Raw genomic sequence first — 15,167 nt, 5'->3', positions numbered from 1 at the left:
TTTGCGAACGTTAAATGAAAACGGGATGAAGTTGCATCTGGACAAATGTGAATTTTTCGCGAGAAATGTGAAATTTCTGGGGTTTGAGATAAATCAAAGGGGGAGTACGGTAGAAAGAAGTAGGTTAGAAGAGATAGGAAATTTCCCACGGCCGAATAATTTGAAGAAATTGAGGGGATTTCTCGGGCTGATGAATTATTATAGAAAATTTATACCGGAATTTTCAGGGTTATCGCTTTCGTTGGTGCAGTTATTACGAAAGGGGGAGAGATTTGTTTGGGACGACGAAAAAGAAGCAGCTTTTGTAAATTTAAAGAAAGCGTTATTAAACGGGATTGAATTATTTCATCCAGATTGGACGAAGGATTTTGTATTAAGGACGGATGCATCGGATCAAGCTGTAGCTGGGGTTTTAAGCCAGATCCAGGAAGGAGAGGACGTGCCTATTTGTTTTTTGTCGAGAGTATTGAGGGGACCGGAAGTTAGATATTCAATAGCGGAGAAAGAAATGTTGGCTATTATTTACTGTATAACTAAGTTGAAATTTTATTTAATAGGAAAAAAATTTACGATAGAGACAGACCATCGAGCGTTAACGCATCTGATGTCGACAAAATTTGCTAATAATCGCATTTATAGGTGGAGTTTGATACTACAGGAATTTACTTTTGAAATTAAGTACATCACAGGAAAAGACAATGTTGTGGCGGATATTTTATCTAGGAAAGGTTTGGAGAAAAGGGATTTGAAGACCGTAGAAATTTTGGTGAATAGAATGAAGAACACAGAAGAAATGTTTACTGTAGATAGGATAAGGGAAGATCAATCATCGGAAGAATTTATTAATTTGAGAAGGAAAATAAACGAGAAGGAAACGTACAAAGGGTGTTGTATAGATCGGACCGGGGTGATAATTAAGAAAATTGGGGAACAAGAGTTGTATGTAGTTACGAATGAATTTTATAATGAAATGTCTTCATACTTTCATATTGCGTATGGACATGCGGGGGTTAGGAAGATTTGGTTATTAATGCGCGAAAATTTTTATAGTAAGAGAGATTTAACAGTAGTTAAAGAAATGGTAAATAAATGTCATTTGTGTTGTTTGGGAAAATATAAAAATTTTGTAAATTATAATGAAATAAAAAGTATACGGACTAGAGAACCTTTGGAAATAGTAGCGATAGATTATTTGAGTAATTTGGTGAAAAGCGGGAGGGATAAGCACATTTTGGTGATGGTAGATTTATTTAGTCGTTTTACAAAATTATATGCGGTGTCAGCGTGCAACACCGAGAAAACAGTAGTTTTGATAGACAAATTTATTCAGGAGGTGGGTAAACCAAAAAAAATTTTAGCAGATAATGCAACGTACTTTAATAATGACAGATTTAGGGGGTATCTAGGAGAAAGGGAGATTAATTTAGGATTTTGTTCAATAAGACATCCGCAGGGAAATCCTTCGGAGAGGTTTATACAGGAAGTTATTAAGTATTTGAGAATGAGTTTGTTTAATGAACCTCATAAAAATTGGGGACGTTATGTAAAGCAAGTAGAAAGGTTTATTAATGAAACACCTTCAACAGTGACAGAGCAACCTCCGGTGTATGTTATGTTTGGGGTATATCCGGATAGACCGTGGGAGTTTAAGGGGGATGAGGAGGAACAATTTGAAAATCAGTTAGCAAAGATACGGGAAAAGGTTAGAAAAAAACAGGACAATTGGGTAAGAAAACAAAATGAGAAAGTCAAGAAAAAGGTTAAGTTTGAGATAGGAGATTTAGTTATTTTAAGAAAATTGAGGTTGGCTGATGGCCCGAAACAGATTAGTGCAAAATTATTGTTACCTTACGAGGGTCCTTACGTGATAAATAGGGGGTTTGGGGATAGTTACGAATTGAGGTTCAGGGAGTCAGATAGGATTAGGGGTAGATTTCATGTGAACATGTTGTACCGTTATGATGAGACCTCTGAGGAGGTGGGTTGAGATTGTTTAATGTTATTTTTTTTGTATTTATGTTATGTGTGGGATTTTTTATTGAGAAGCCCTGGATTAATTTAGAAAAGGGGGGAGGAAAAGAAAAGCGAGAATGGAAAAAGTTTAGGAAAAAGATTAGTAAATTAGTGGTAGTTCTTAAATTTTATACTAGGATGATGAAATTTCTCAGGCTCAGCTGGTGACGTCACCGTGCGGGGTTTCAGTAATGACTAGGGAGCTGTGTTAGGCGATCGTGTCCGAATACCTAAAGCAGGTCCCGAAGTTTTTTTTAAAGTTTTAATTTGGTAAATTGAAAAAAAAAACCCTGTAATTCCAATATTTTGTTTTGTTTTCATAGTCAGGGGAGGATTGTAATTTTGTGTTTTTGTGTTCAATTTAAAGGGGGAAAATGTTGTGTTATTTTGTTTTAGTTGTAACTTGAAAGAAATTATAGAGCGTCTGGATGTGACAATTTTGTTTAGTTCAATTAATTAACCGGGGGGTTATTAATAATTTGAGACACAGGATTGCGTAAATTTCATGTTATAGTTTTGGTTCAATTTCTTAGAAGTGTTCTGTTTTTATTTTATTCCTAGAATTTTTTTCGATGTAAATTTCTTTTTAAATTTTTATTTGCCGTTAACGAGGTATAGCGCGAAGTAGAGATAAGGTTCTTCGCAGAATTGCCGGGCGTACGTGCCGTTTAGCAAGAAGTTGAAAAATCGACGCTTTGCGTGATTGGCGGACGGGATGTTGAAGAAAGGAGAAGGGCTTTTGGCTTAAATAGAAAATTTTGGAAGAGAGCGGGGCTTTTTGGTCGTTACAAAGCCAACCGGCGCTTCTTCGGTTACGTTATTTTTGAATTTTGTGGAAGTTTTCCTGCGTAGTTGGATCCAGGTTTAATTAGAATTTTGTGTTTGCCGTTTAAGAAGAATTATTGAGAAGTTTAAGAAGTTTGTCGCCGTCCTGTTTGTTTTATTTTGCGGAAACACGGAAGTTTTGAATTTGTGGGTACCCGAAGAGAGAAGACGTCGGTGTTTGAGTGTTTGGTTTGCGTGATTGTTTACGGATACCTCTCTTTTTATCGGAATACGTTATTCGGACTAATTTTAAAAGTAAGTAGTAGTTAGTGTTTTGTTTTGTCTTGTTTTTTTTGTAATGTTTGAGTAATTTGTTTTTTTTTTGTGTGTGTCATTTATTTGTTTAAAATTGTAACAATTTGTAAAACAGAAATTTACGCAATTTTTTGTTTGAAATTAAACCAGTCATTGCAATCCAGGTTTTGTTTATTAGAGTCAAGGAGAGGTAATTGTCGGCGTCTCTTACTTTGTTTCAAGTTGATTAAATCTGGGGGTAAAGTTTCATATTGGAATTTAAGGATTTGGTTAAGCCACCTATTTATGTCATTGTTGGAATGCTGTAGGGTGGCAGAATCCAGCTGGACCTTGAGATGCGGATAAAAATTTTGTTTTCATTTTAATTAAAACTGAGCTAGTTAGAGGGAAATCGTGGGATTCCCAGAAGTGTAGGTTAGGTCTCACAACAATATACAACAATATAACATCAGGGTTGTAAATGAGTAAAACTAAAAGTGAAGCTCACGATATATAAAGAAAGAAATTCCGTAACAATTATTATGTTATGACAGTATAAATTATTAGGCCGATTAATACTAGTTTTTATGGGAATGTTTAAGGGAAGCAAACAATGAATAAAACATCAAGTGTGCGTACCATTAACCTAGTTAATAAACTTTTATATGTAAACCATTTCGAATAATAACAGTTTTGTTATAGTTTCTCATTTAAACCAACGTTTTTTTAGCTCGAGAGCTTCCACTAAATGAGAAAATAAAAAAAGGGATCCAGGAATTAAAATTGTTCTTAATCAGATGTTTAAATGCATTCGGGAACAATGAGTCGTGTAGCGTACACTAGTAAAGGAAGTTTCATTTTAAAGGAAGAAAGTAATGACTCTTTCAACACATTTTCAAGTGTTTTAATGCTTTTTGTCAATGTTGAATGAATACAGAAAGCGCATCAACAGATATTAACTTATTTATTTACAGATTTATTTAAAACCGATGCGATTGGAAAATTGCACCACGTTTACATCGTAAATACCTGTTCGTGCATTATGTGCTCTGCATTTGGTCGGTAATTATTTGTAATTTCTAATGCAATAGGGTTTTACCTTTCTTTCCAGTTTAATTCGATCTACAATGGAGATGGAGATTGACATAAATAACGTAAGGAGTCGATAAACCGGTGAAATAGTAGTCAAGTTTTTCTTTTAGTTCTGTACTATTGACTACACTACCAAAGATGGCTTTAACTTGAAAATAACACATGGGAATCAAAAAGTATAAGACAGCACCTACAGGATGCTACGATAACAACCACAGACAGGATCCTCCGCACTTACTCCAAAGGGAGAAGGTGCATTCCCCGCCAATCCGACTGATACACCACATAGAAGTGATATTTCTCCTGAGATATAATTTTACCATTTCTATTGTCGAGTTGTAGGTGGAATCTTTGGAAAGAATGGCCTCGTACCGTTTACACCCTAGGGAAAGTACTGATTCTGTAAAATACTTTAATTAAGGTAACGTAATCTTTGTGATTTGTATAAAAAAGTATGATCGGTTCTTTTTAAGAAGTTGCATTACATTTTTTTATTGAAAGGAGGATATTCTTAAAGAAATCGTCGGTGTAAATTAACTACAAACAAATTTGTATCTTAAGTAATAATCATTACATCTAAAGGAATTTTGGTTTTTTCCATTCTTTTGGAAATTATATATAATATATATCCACTTTAAATGGGATTAGCCCTTTAAATGAAGTTTAAATAGGGGTACGTTAGAAGGAAACGTGGCCACGTATTAGAGGTTGCATTGTACTTTAATGCAAAAAGGAATTTAGACGAGAATTAAAGAAATAGTGGAATTGGATCGTTTTTATTTTGCCAATATGGTGATTTATTACAACACCCAATTTTGTATTCATGTTTAAGATTGGTTCTCTAAACCGTATTATTGTATCTTACGTAAACCAGGCCTTATAACATGGCCGAAAGCTCCGAAAAGCGTTTTTAATTACATTTTAAAATTCCATTATGTTCTTGTCACCCTAAATTGAAATAAGAAAGTGATTTTCATATTATCCTCCAAGTATATACATTACAATGCGGTAACCTGCTTCATAAACCTTCGACGTTAACTCAATATCGTTAGCTTACTGCACTGTATCCTTTGGTTACAAAAAAAACGCATCTGCCGTCATTGCTTTTGTTAATTGGAGTTAAAGCGGCATGCGGTCCATTATATTGGTTTAGTTGTAAACGAGGTGCGCTTAAAGCAATTATCTCATTATTCCGGCATACACTAATGCGATACAATGTGACCAAAACACGTCTGCGTTACGGCTCTATATCTGTTACAAATTGTGCAACTGCTCTGCTTCGTTCGCTGTTCGCCGTTTGATATTTCGTGCGTACGCCAATTACTTTCGACACATTTGGCTGACAAAATGGATCGCCGCTACAAATGTGTACATATTTAATTAACGTCCTTTTTCTCTTTCATCTCTCGTTCTTCTCTCCATTGCCATTTGGAATAATTCGTCTGTGACGTGTTCCACTCTGCGAAAGAAATGCTGCCTTTGCAGCATCTCCCTCTTTATTAACCCTTCATTGTATAAATAACACCCACATTTACAGCTAGCTAGATCATTTCGGAAGATGGAGCAAAGGCAATATTACTGTAGCGAATATTCTAGAAATCCAGAAAGACATCGGGGCGCCACCGATCGGCATCGAGGTGCCATCAATTCGATAAAATATGTGCAGAATAGTTTCCCTTGAGTGAATGAACCAGGTTTGTGCTGAATTCCGTGATTGGGATCGCTAGTTATCCTGCCACTAAAATTATCTCATGGGCATATTTTGGGCATCGTTGTCGTCTGTGGCATATTCTTTTAGGATTTTTTTTTGTGTTTGGTTCTTCTTTTTTTCCTACATTTATCTCTACATTGAACCTTACGACTATTACATCGAGGGATAGTGTATTATAGCGTGGCAAATAAATATTTCAATAGCAATGTCTAACGTTCGTCAGACGGGTACTCGTACTCTAAATTAACACTCATTAAGTACCATTATTTCAACTTAAGTTACCTAAACAAGAGCAAAATTCAACTAAAAGTAATGCCGTATTAAGACAAATTTACAGATAACCACTATGAAAACAGAATCTTCTCTGAAAGGAACAAGTACAGCAAGTACGCAAGACAAAATTAAAGGAGTAAAATTATATGCAGAAAGGTACATACATAGCGTGACCTCTAAGGTAAAAATAAAGGACTATTGTAAATGAATCCTATAATTACTCAACTAACTACTTTTTATAGCTAAACTAAATTATGAAAATTTATTGAGGTGATATAAAGATTACACGTATTGAGACACGCATACAGAATATTTAACATATTAAAATCGCGCTAAAATTTACTGAGCAAATAGATGCACAAGAAGCATACTCGCGTAAAAATTGTACTTTAATCCATGGCCTAAAGGATGAACCTCAAGAAGTGGTGGAATTGCAAGTAGTCAACTTTGTGAAAAATATCCTTAAACTCAAGGATCTTTCATTTGATTTTTCGGCCATCGATAACTGTCACCGATTGGGTCCGTCTGCATCAAATAAGAAAACAGCAAGATCAAATATCGTAAAACTGGTTTCATATTTAGATCGCAGAGCAATTTGGTCGGCGAAGAAACTATTATATCTATTAACCGAGTCTTTAACAAGACCAGGTTAAAAATTTACAATGATCACTTTGGACCGAAAAATGTATAGACTCTGGACGGACGAATTTTTATCAAGCTGCCCAATGGAACTAGGCGCGTCGTGTCTAGGGAATGCAATCTCGCAGCAAAATCTCAATCCCGGTATTTGCGGGATTGCTAGATGTTAATCCCGCGGGATCCCGGTATTTGCGGGATCACGCAAAACTTTAAATAAATTGGCAACTAAGCAATTCTGTGCGGTTAACTTCTGCATTAAAATAAGTCGCTAATTATCACAATATTTAACAAAAAAGTACCTTCGGCCTAACTTAGAACTCAAAAAAACCTCACCTGTAAAGCACCAAAAGGTGAACTTCTAAAGTGCCTCAAAAAACATAGTAAATTTTTAACGAAGAAAGTTTAACAATTACATAAAAAATAACTTCTCCGTTATGCGTTCCATTAACAAAGTAAACAGAGTCGTCCACTTTGTCGACAAATTCCTCAGTCCCGCAAATCCCGCGGGATCCCGCTCCATATATGTGCGGGATTAATCCCGCTGCGGGATCCCGCGATCCCGGTATTGCATTCCCTAAATGTGACCTGTAGAATCCATAATTACAAACAGTTCCAAGATTGGGCTACTATTTCAAAAGTTACAGCCCTTTGAATTTTTTTTCAAAATTGGTTTCTAGTCTATAAATTTTGGTTGAAAGGTCTAATCGAAAAAGTACGATTTGTTTTGGATTCTACGCACCAAAATTAGTAATAAAAAGTGTTTTCCCGAGAAATTTTGGTGCAGTCGATTTTTGGTAAAAAAGGAAGGTTATACACTGCCTTTTTTGAGGCCCTAAAAAAAATTGTCTCAGATCGATCCGGAAAAAATTTTTCTTATAGAATGTGGCCTGTAGAATCCATAATTTCAAACAGTTCCAAGATTGGGCTACTAGTTCAAAAGTTACAGCCCTTTGAATATTCTTTCGAAATTGGTTTCTGGTCTATAACTTTTGATTGAGAAGTCTGATCGAAAAAGTACGAATTGTTTTGGATTCTACGCACCAAAATTAATAAGAAAAAGTGTTTTCCCGAGAAATTTTGGTGCAGTCGATTTTTGATAAAAAAGGAAGGTTATACACTGCCTTCTTTTGAGGCCCGAAAAAAAAATTGTCTCAGATCGACCCGGAAAAAAAATTTTCTTATAGAATGTGGCCTGTAGAATCCATAATTTCAAATAGTTTCAAGATGGGGCCACTAGTTCAAAAGTTACAACCCTTTGAATTTTTTTTCGAAATTGGTTTCTAGTCTATAACTATTGAGTGAGAAGTCTAGTCGAAAAAGTACGAATTGTTTTGGATTCTACGCACCAAAATTAATAAGAAAAAGTGTTTCCCCGAGAAATTTTGGTGCAGTCGATTTTTGGTAAAAAAGGAAGGTTATACACTGCCTTTTTTTGAGCCCCAAAGAAAAATTGTCTCAGATCGATCCGGAAAAAAAATTTCTTATAGCATGTGGCCTGTAGAATCCATAATTTCAACCCAGTTCCAAGATTGGGCTACTAGTTCAAAAGTTACAGCCCTTTGAATTTTTTTTCGAAATTGGTTTCTAGTCTATAACTTTTGATTGAGAGGTCTAATCGAAAAAGTACGATTTGTTTTGGATTCCACGCACCAAAATTAATAAGAAAAAGTGTTTTCCCGAGAAATTTTGGTGCAGTCGATTTTTGGTAAAAAAAAGGAAGGTTATACACTGCCTTTTTTTGAGTCTCCAAAAAAAAATTGTCTCAGATTGCCTTTTTTTGAGTCACGAAAAAAAAATTGTCTCAGATCGATCCGGAAAAAAAAATTTCTTATAGAATGTGGCCTGTCCGAACATTTTGTAGATCAAAGTCTAAATTAATAAAATAGTTCTTAAAAAAAAATTGTTTTTTGAAAAACAGCTAGAGTTTTTATGGCGGGCGCTCTTATGGAAATTTGCATTAGGTGCAGTGGGTAGTTGGGTACAGAAGACTCTTAAGATTTGAGCGTCACATTAAAAACTTTTGGTAAAATATATTATATTTATGTTTGAGAGAGTAGAGCTATATCTAAACAGCTGAAGCAAGGGTTCAGATTTTGGAGCTGTAATTGATGTTACTTAGATATCTGAGAACTTTGTTTATCTGGTTCGGTGAGTTGAGAGCTTCATCCAGGGTGTTTGAGAGACCAAGCTGTCTTCTTGTGTGTGAGTGAAGCTGACATTCCATTAGAATGTGTTTGACGTATAACGCGCTGTTGCAGTGATGACATTTAGGTGGAGATTTTGAATTCATGAAGTGTCTGTGTGTGAGATTTGTGTGTCCAATTCGAAGTCTTCGAATGATTATTTTATCTCTTCTTGTTAATCGAGGGAGGTGAAAAGGCTTGACAGATTTCCGTATCTCGTATAGCTTAGACGGGATTCTGGACCAGTGTTCTTGCCATGTTAGGTGGATCTTATCCTCGAAGAAGTTTTTCAGATCTTTGTATAATTGGATTCCTTCGGTAGGGAGGTTTGCTATTGATGCTTCTTTTGCTGCACAATCTGCTAGTTCGTTCCCAGTAATGCCGAGGTGTGAGAGAACCCATAGTAGGGTTACGTTTACTCCTACAGAAAGAAGCTGCTGGCAGCGTTCGTGTATATACTGGCCTAGGGGATGTGAACTGTAGATGTTTTGAATGGATTTGATTGAGGCGGAGGAATCAGTACATATTGCAACTGTTTTGGAATCCTGAGTTAAAGAGTTGCACGCTTGGAGTATAGCAAATAATTCTCCAGTATGAATACTGCAAAAGGCAGAGGGGGCGTTTGAGGGAACAGTTGTATGGGAGAGAGAAACTGAGCATCGCACCGCATTGCTGTTTTTAGAGGAGTCAGTGTAAAGCACTTGATTGAATTTTGATTTATGCATAAGGTCTACGAAGTTTTGTCTTATGAGTTCGTTGGGCGTGTCGTGTTTGGAGTAATTATTTAGATTCATGTTAGTTTTTGGTAAACATTTTTTCCATGGAGGGGTTGCAGAGCTAGTGATATGTGTCGTCTGCTTAAGGTCTATGTTGGAAAGAAGAGGTGGCAGGATGTACCTGACTGGTTGGGTTCTTTTGGGGGTGTTGACGTTTACTTTTCTCTTGAGTATAACTGTGTAGGCTGGATTTAGTGGGTTTGCAGATATTCTCGAGCAGTGTGACAAGAGGAGTTGCCGTCTTCTTAGTCAAAGAGGGAGCTCGTTGGTTTCGCAGCATAAACTATTCACTGGACTAGCTCCCCATTGATGGTGTGATAGGCTTCTGAGGATGTTAAGCCTTCTTAGGCAATTGTCTTTGACCCTTGTGATGTGACTCTTCCAGCTAAGTCTATTGTCGAAAACAATCCCTAGGATTGAGAGTTGATTGACCATGGGATGTTGATTTTGTTTAGTGTAATATTTCGGATGGTCTGATTATTCCTTCTTCTGGAAAACTTAATAACTTTTGGACTTTGTCGTTGAGAAGCGGATGCCGATTCTGCTAGACGATTCGTAGAGAGCATCCACTGTTTTTTGTCTGTTTTTTTACTGTCGTGACGGTGTTGCTAGCATGACAGAATACGAACAGGTCGTCCGCATAAAGACCCGCGCATGTTGGTGGTTTGATCGTTTTACAAATATCGTTAATGGAGAGGATGAACAATGTTGGGCTCAGTACCGAACCTTGTGGTACACCATTTCCCTGCGTAAGGGTAATTGACCTCTTTCCGTTGGCTGTCACTGTGAAACGACGATTTCTTAGGAAATTTTCAATGAAGGAGAATATATTTCCTATATATTTTATTGAGTTGCCTCAGTAAATTACCTTTTAGCTATATAGTTATCCGAATAGAGTGGAATGCGTTCTTTAATCATTCATTTAAAATAATCTGTGCAAAACGTATGAGATGGAATGAGCTACCTAAATCGTGGGAAATCAAATTTTGTGCTCTGTCCATACCGGTTTAATTCACTGTTAGCATAACGAACTTTATTTCAGAATAACAACCGCTGCATGTAAATGCGTTGTGTAATGTATTTTCCTTATTGAAAGGTTTGAATAAACATCTGCTGTAGAATAGTCCATCTCTGAAAATGGAATAGTGATATTATTTAAAGATATAAATCAAACACCCTCGACTGATTAAATTTCGAAATCAACAATAATAGGTTCGGTTTGTAATGTACATAAATGCATTTAATTTTGAGATTCTAATTACACGCTTATGAAATCGATTAAATCCAGGCTTTGTGTAAAGATAATCTAGCAAACAAATTAAAAGTCCAAATCAATTGAGCTAAGAACAAAACCGAGTAACTGGCCTTTGAAAGGAGCCACCTTGAAATAGTCGATTTGTTCCTAAAATTCCACCATTGCGGCCGCTTAGCTAAAATTGTGCGCCCTAGGGTGGGGCACTCAATTATACAAAGTAATGAATGTTTGGCTTGGAATTGAAGACTTTATTTGAAGTACTTTCACGAGTTCCCGGGTATAAATACCATGAATAAGTACTACATTCAATATATTACCCTTTCAGCGGAAAATTAATTACGATACGGTTACCGCAGCGGTTAGATCTCTGCAAGGAAATTAGTTACATTGTGGGTCATGCGTAGTTTCCGATTTTCCTTCGGCACATTAAAAGATTGTATCCAAATTTAAATATTAAAAGAAACACATAAAGAGTTCTATATCCCTACATCATTTATTGAGATTTTGAAATGTCAGATTTTTCAATTTTCGAGCCTTATATTTTTATACTAACGTCGTCTTTATCCGGTTTCTACCTGCGTCGCGCCTTCTTGTTGTAATCTTTACATTCTGAAGCCATAATCCTCCCGCCTTTGTAAGCAGTTTCCCTGATACCAAGTATATTGAAGTGTTACATTTATATTCATCATTGGTTACCGAAATTATCCCGAAGTCGCTGGCGATTAAGCGTTTTAAATTTAGTTTAAATTGAGCGTACATTATTGGTGTTTACTTTGAAGTCACTTCAACAAGACAATGTAATTGTTTACTGCTAGCGGATTAATTTCAAACCAGTCCAAAAATAATTTTCTAATAACTCACCCTACACCATAGTTTAATTGAGAATAAATGAGCAACGCCAACATTTCGAGTTATGGATGGATAAGTAATATTGCCAAACAGGGCCGTAGCCAGATGAGTTACTATAAGAGCGGGCAAATAAATCTACAGGGCGGGCGGGCGAAGTGTTTATAATTTTCTGTGTTCCGCTGAAGAATAATTCGTTTTAGCGCAACCCAACAAAGTGAAGCGCTTATGGCTTCACATTTCCGTCCATCTGTATGTCGTTTCGTGCTATAGCTCAGTCCCTAGATCTCGTATCGTCTTCGGGTTTTCGTTATATGAAAGCTTATGGACTCCAGGTGGAGAACTATCAAAAGTTAACTTTGACTTTGGCTCCAAATCGGTCAAAATTGTTATTTTTGCACTAACTTTGTTGGGAAAAAAACTAGATTGCCAGATGACCTATGTGTATTTTTGGTCAATAAACTATTTTTACCCAAAGGAGATGAACATCGTTATTTATGCATCAATTTTCTTGGGAAACTCAATTGCGTAATACCCAAGAAGTGGTCCATGTATATTTTTTGTGACCAACACATTTTTGGGCAAAAAATGTGAAAATCGTTATTTATGTACCGATTTTCTTGAGAAGAAGATCTCTTATCGGTTTCAGGTTTTCGCTATAGGAAAGCTTATGAATTTCACATGTGGAAATACCCAAAATTAATTTTAGGCATCCATCACTTTATTGTCCAATATTGATCTAAATCTTTATTTATGCACCCATTTTCTTGGGGAAAAGGCTCGATGCCCAAGAAATGATACATGTCTATCTTATCGACTTTAAAAGAAGTCATCTGCCTATGTGAGTAAGTTGCGTTGGAAATACCCACATAGTAATGGTTATGGTTCACTTATTCTTACAAAATACATTTCACATAATTTGGTAGCATAAGGTTTAATTGATTTAATAAATAAAAATAATAAGCACACTTTCCTAAGAACACGTATGCCAACTTAAGTTACTTTCGGTTTAGTGGTTTGGCAGGAAATAAGTGCACAGACAGGCGGACTGATGATGATCATTGAAATCGTAATAGAAAACAATCTCACTCTAAAAAATTTTTTAATTAATATCGCCACTTAAAATAGTTGAAGCTTTCTATCTCTGTCTTTTGATAATTTTTTTAAGAAATATATTTATATATTTATGAGCATACCACATTTTGTCATATTAAGCAATTTTCAAGAGCCGGCAAAGTGGATCCCAAGCGCGGACAAAGCCCCCCTCTGGCTACGGCCCTGTGCCTAAGCTAACATTTACCCCGGCCCCGAAATATTTCGCATTAGAGAATGAAACCCATCATAGAACAAGCGGAAGAAACTGCGCCATCATTTTCACTTCACTTCATTGAAGTGGAAAAATTACTAACAGTGATATCATCGTAAAGCGAAATTCTTAAGCTTAGAACCATGAAATTAAATGTCGAACAGCCAAAGCAAGCGTTTTGTTTAATGTTTTTGTGTTTTGTGTTTTCCGCTAGCGTTTATTTTTCCAAAATTTCCACCAAGAAGCAGCGAGGACTATTAAAAATGCCAATCGAGTACCTGGAGTACACTTAGAAGAGGAGGGCGACAGAATCCCAACAAGCAGAAGAAAATTTCCAAGGCTCAACATCGACCGGGTTCAACCAACTCTTGCTGAATCAAGAGACACCATTGGTAAGGTAAAAGACAATCGTACTTAATATGAATTAATAATACAGATTTGCGGTGATAAGTAATGACAATTTGTTAAAAACGTTTCGAATTTAAACCGGGGACTGCAGGGCGATTTTAATTTCCAAAATTAAAATTGATAAATGTTTAGTTAGTTTAGGTATAGGTTTTCGCTTAGGTTCATCGTAACTGCATTGATTTTGCCTTATGTGTGTGTTTTGTTAAAATAAGTGTATTCAAATTAATGTAAATCTTTTACGTCGTTTTTGTTCACAGTTGCAGAAGGCTTCTAAATTTCAAAAGTGCACCACATTATGAAAATTGAGTAATCTCTCCAGGCCCTGCTCCAGGCATATTGGAGTATAATTTTTGATAGTAATATCTTGACCCAAAATTTTGACTATGTGAACACCTGACACAATTGTGGGAGACGAAAATAAAAATCGGGCATGAAAACTCTATCCGGATCACACAAAGGATTCGAATAAACACATAATTATTGATTGACTATGAAACAATGTTATTCCGAAACACATGAAATGAAAAATTAAAACAACATTCCCGAAAGAAAGAAACGATTACAAAGCTTGTTTGGACAAATTAACCCACACCAGGCGGCCGAAAGTTAAAAATATTAAAAATACTATATTACTTACAGTTTCTTTCACTTACTATTCTGGTCGTACAAAGATTTGCGGTAACAAGGTGTACATAACTTCACACACAAACGACAGGTTCTGAACTTCACTTTTCGTTAACACACAAAACTACTAGATGACAAACAACGAGACAAACAATATTAACTTGATGAATAAAATGACGAGTTGCCGGTGGCTCTTGAGACGGTACAAACTTTTAATAACAAGAGAACCCTAATAGAAGGCCTCACGGTTGCACTAACTACCTCCTGAATTTTACAACTTGACAGCATTTTTCCACAAAGCGGGCAAATCTCTGTAAACTTCTCACACAACTTTGCTTAACTTGCTTCTGCACAAAGTTTGTATAATAATGACAAACTACGCCTTCAAATAATCAAATCGGGCGGACTACCCGAATAAAAATAGCGTCCAGAAACGTACACGCTTTCCAACCGTCGGGAACCAGCCACGTTTGTTCGTTGATTCCAGTATGTAACGAAACACTGCATTTATCAAAAAGTCTACATCAATAATAAGATCCATTTTGAAGACACAAAGCAATATTTAAGAATAACACCCTACCAAACCGCTTGAAAAAAGCAATGAACTGAGATTGACAGCCTAAACTGTCAGCTACCGTCCTACTAGTGATCGTCCTCTGAGTTTGTGATAACGCGACTGTGCAAATGCCCAAAAAGTAATGTAGTGTTTTGAATTTGAACATTTTGATGATCCTTTTCACTCTGGAAAGTTGTATTTCCAGATGGTACTGTTCGTTAACTAAATCGAATGTAATTAATTCCCGAAAAATCAGATAGGATAGATAAAGAGGTGCGATCAGCTTGTGCGTACCTTCAATGACGTGAACAATGTTGCCAAATGGAAGAAACAACTTCACAACAATTTTTTGTAGGTCTTTTAACTGATTTGAGTGCAAAATCGTTCGGCAGTGCGGAAGCACCCCGTGCAGTTTGTCTAGCACAG

General features: G+C 36.2%; 1 long non-coding RNA gene across 1 annotated transcript; it reads left to right on the top strand.

Annotated features, from left to right (window-relative positions):
* Positions 1-3,548: 3,548 nt before the first annotated feature.
* LOC116165639 lies at positions 3,549-4,839 on the top strand. The gene is made up of 3 exons (XR_004144181.1): positions 3,549-4,226; positions 4,275-4,455; positions 4,507-4,839. It is a non-coding gene; the product is annotated as an uncharacterized LOC116165639 (long non-coding RNA).
* Positions 4,840-15,167: the final 10,328 nt, after the last annotated feature.

The sequence above is a fragment of the Photinus pyralis genome, unplaced genomic scaffold (genome assembly GCF_008802855.1).
Source record: "Photinus pyralis isolate 1611_PpyrPB1 unplaced genomic scaffold, Ppyr1.3 Ppyr1.4_LG3a, whole genome shotgun sequence".
Classification (NCBI taxonomy): Eukaryota; Metazoa; Arthropoda; class Insecta; order Coleoptera; family Lampyridae; genus Photinus; species Photinus pyralis.
This window is presented reverse-complemented; position numbering and strand designations above follow the sequence as displayed.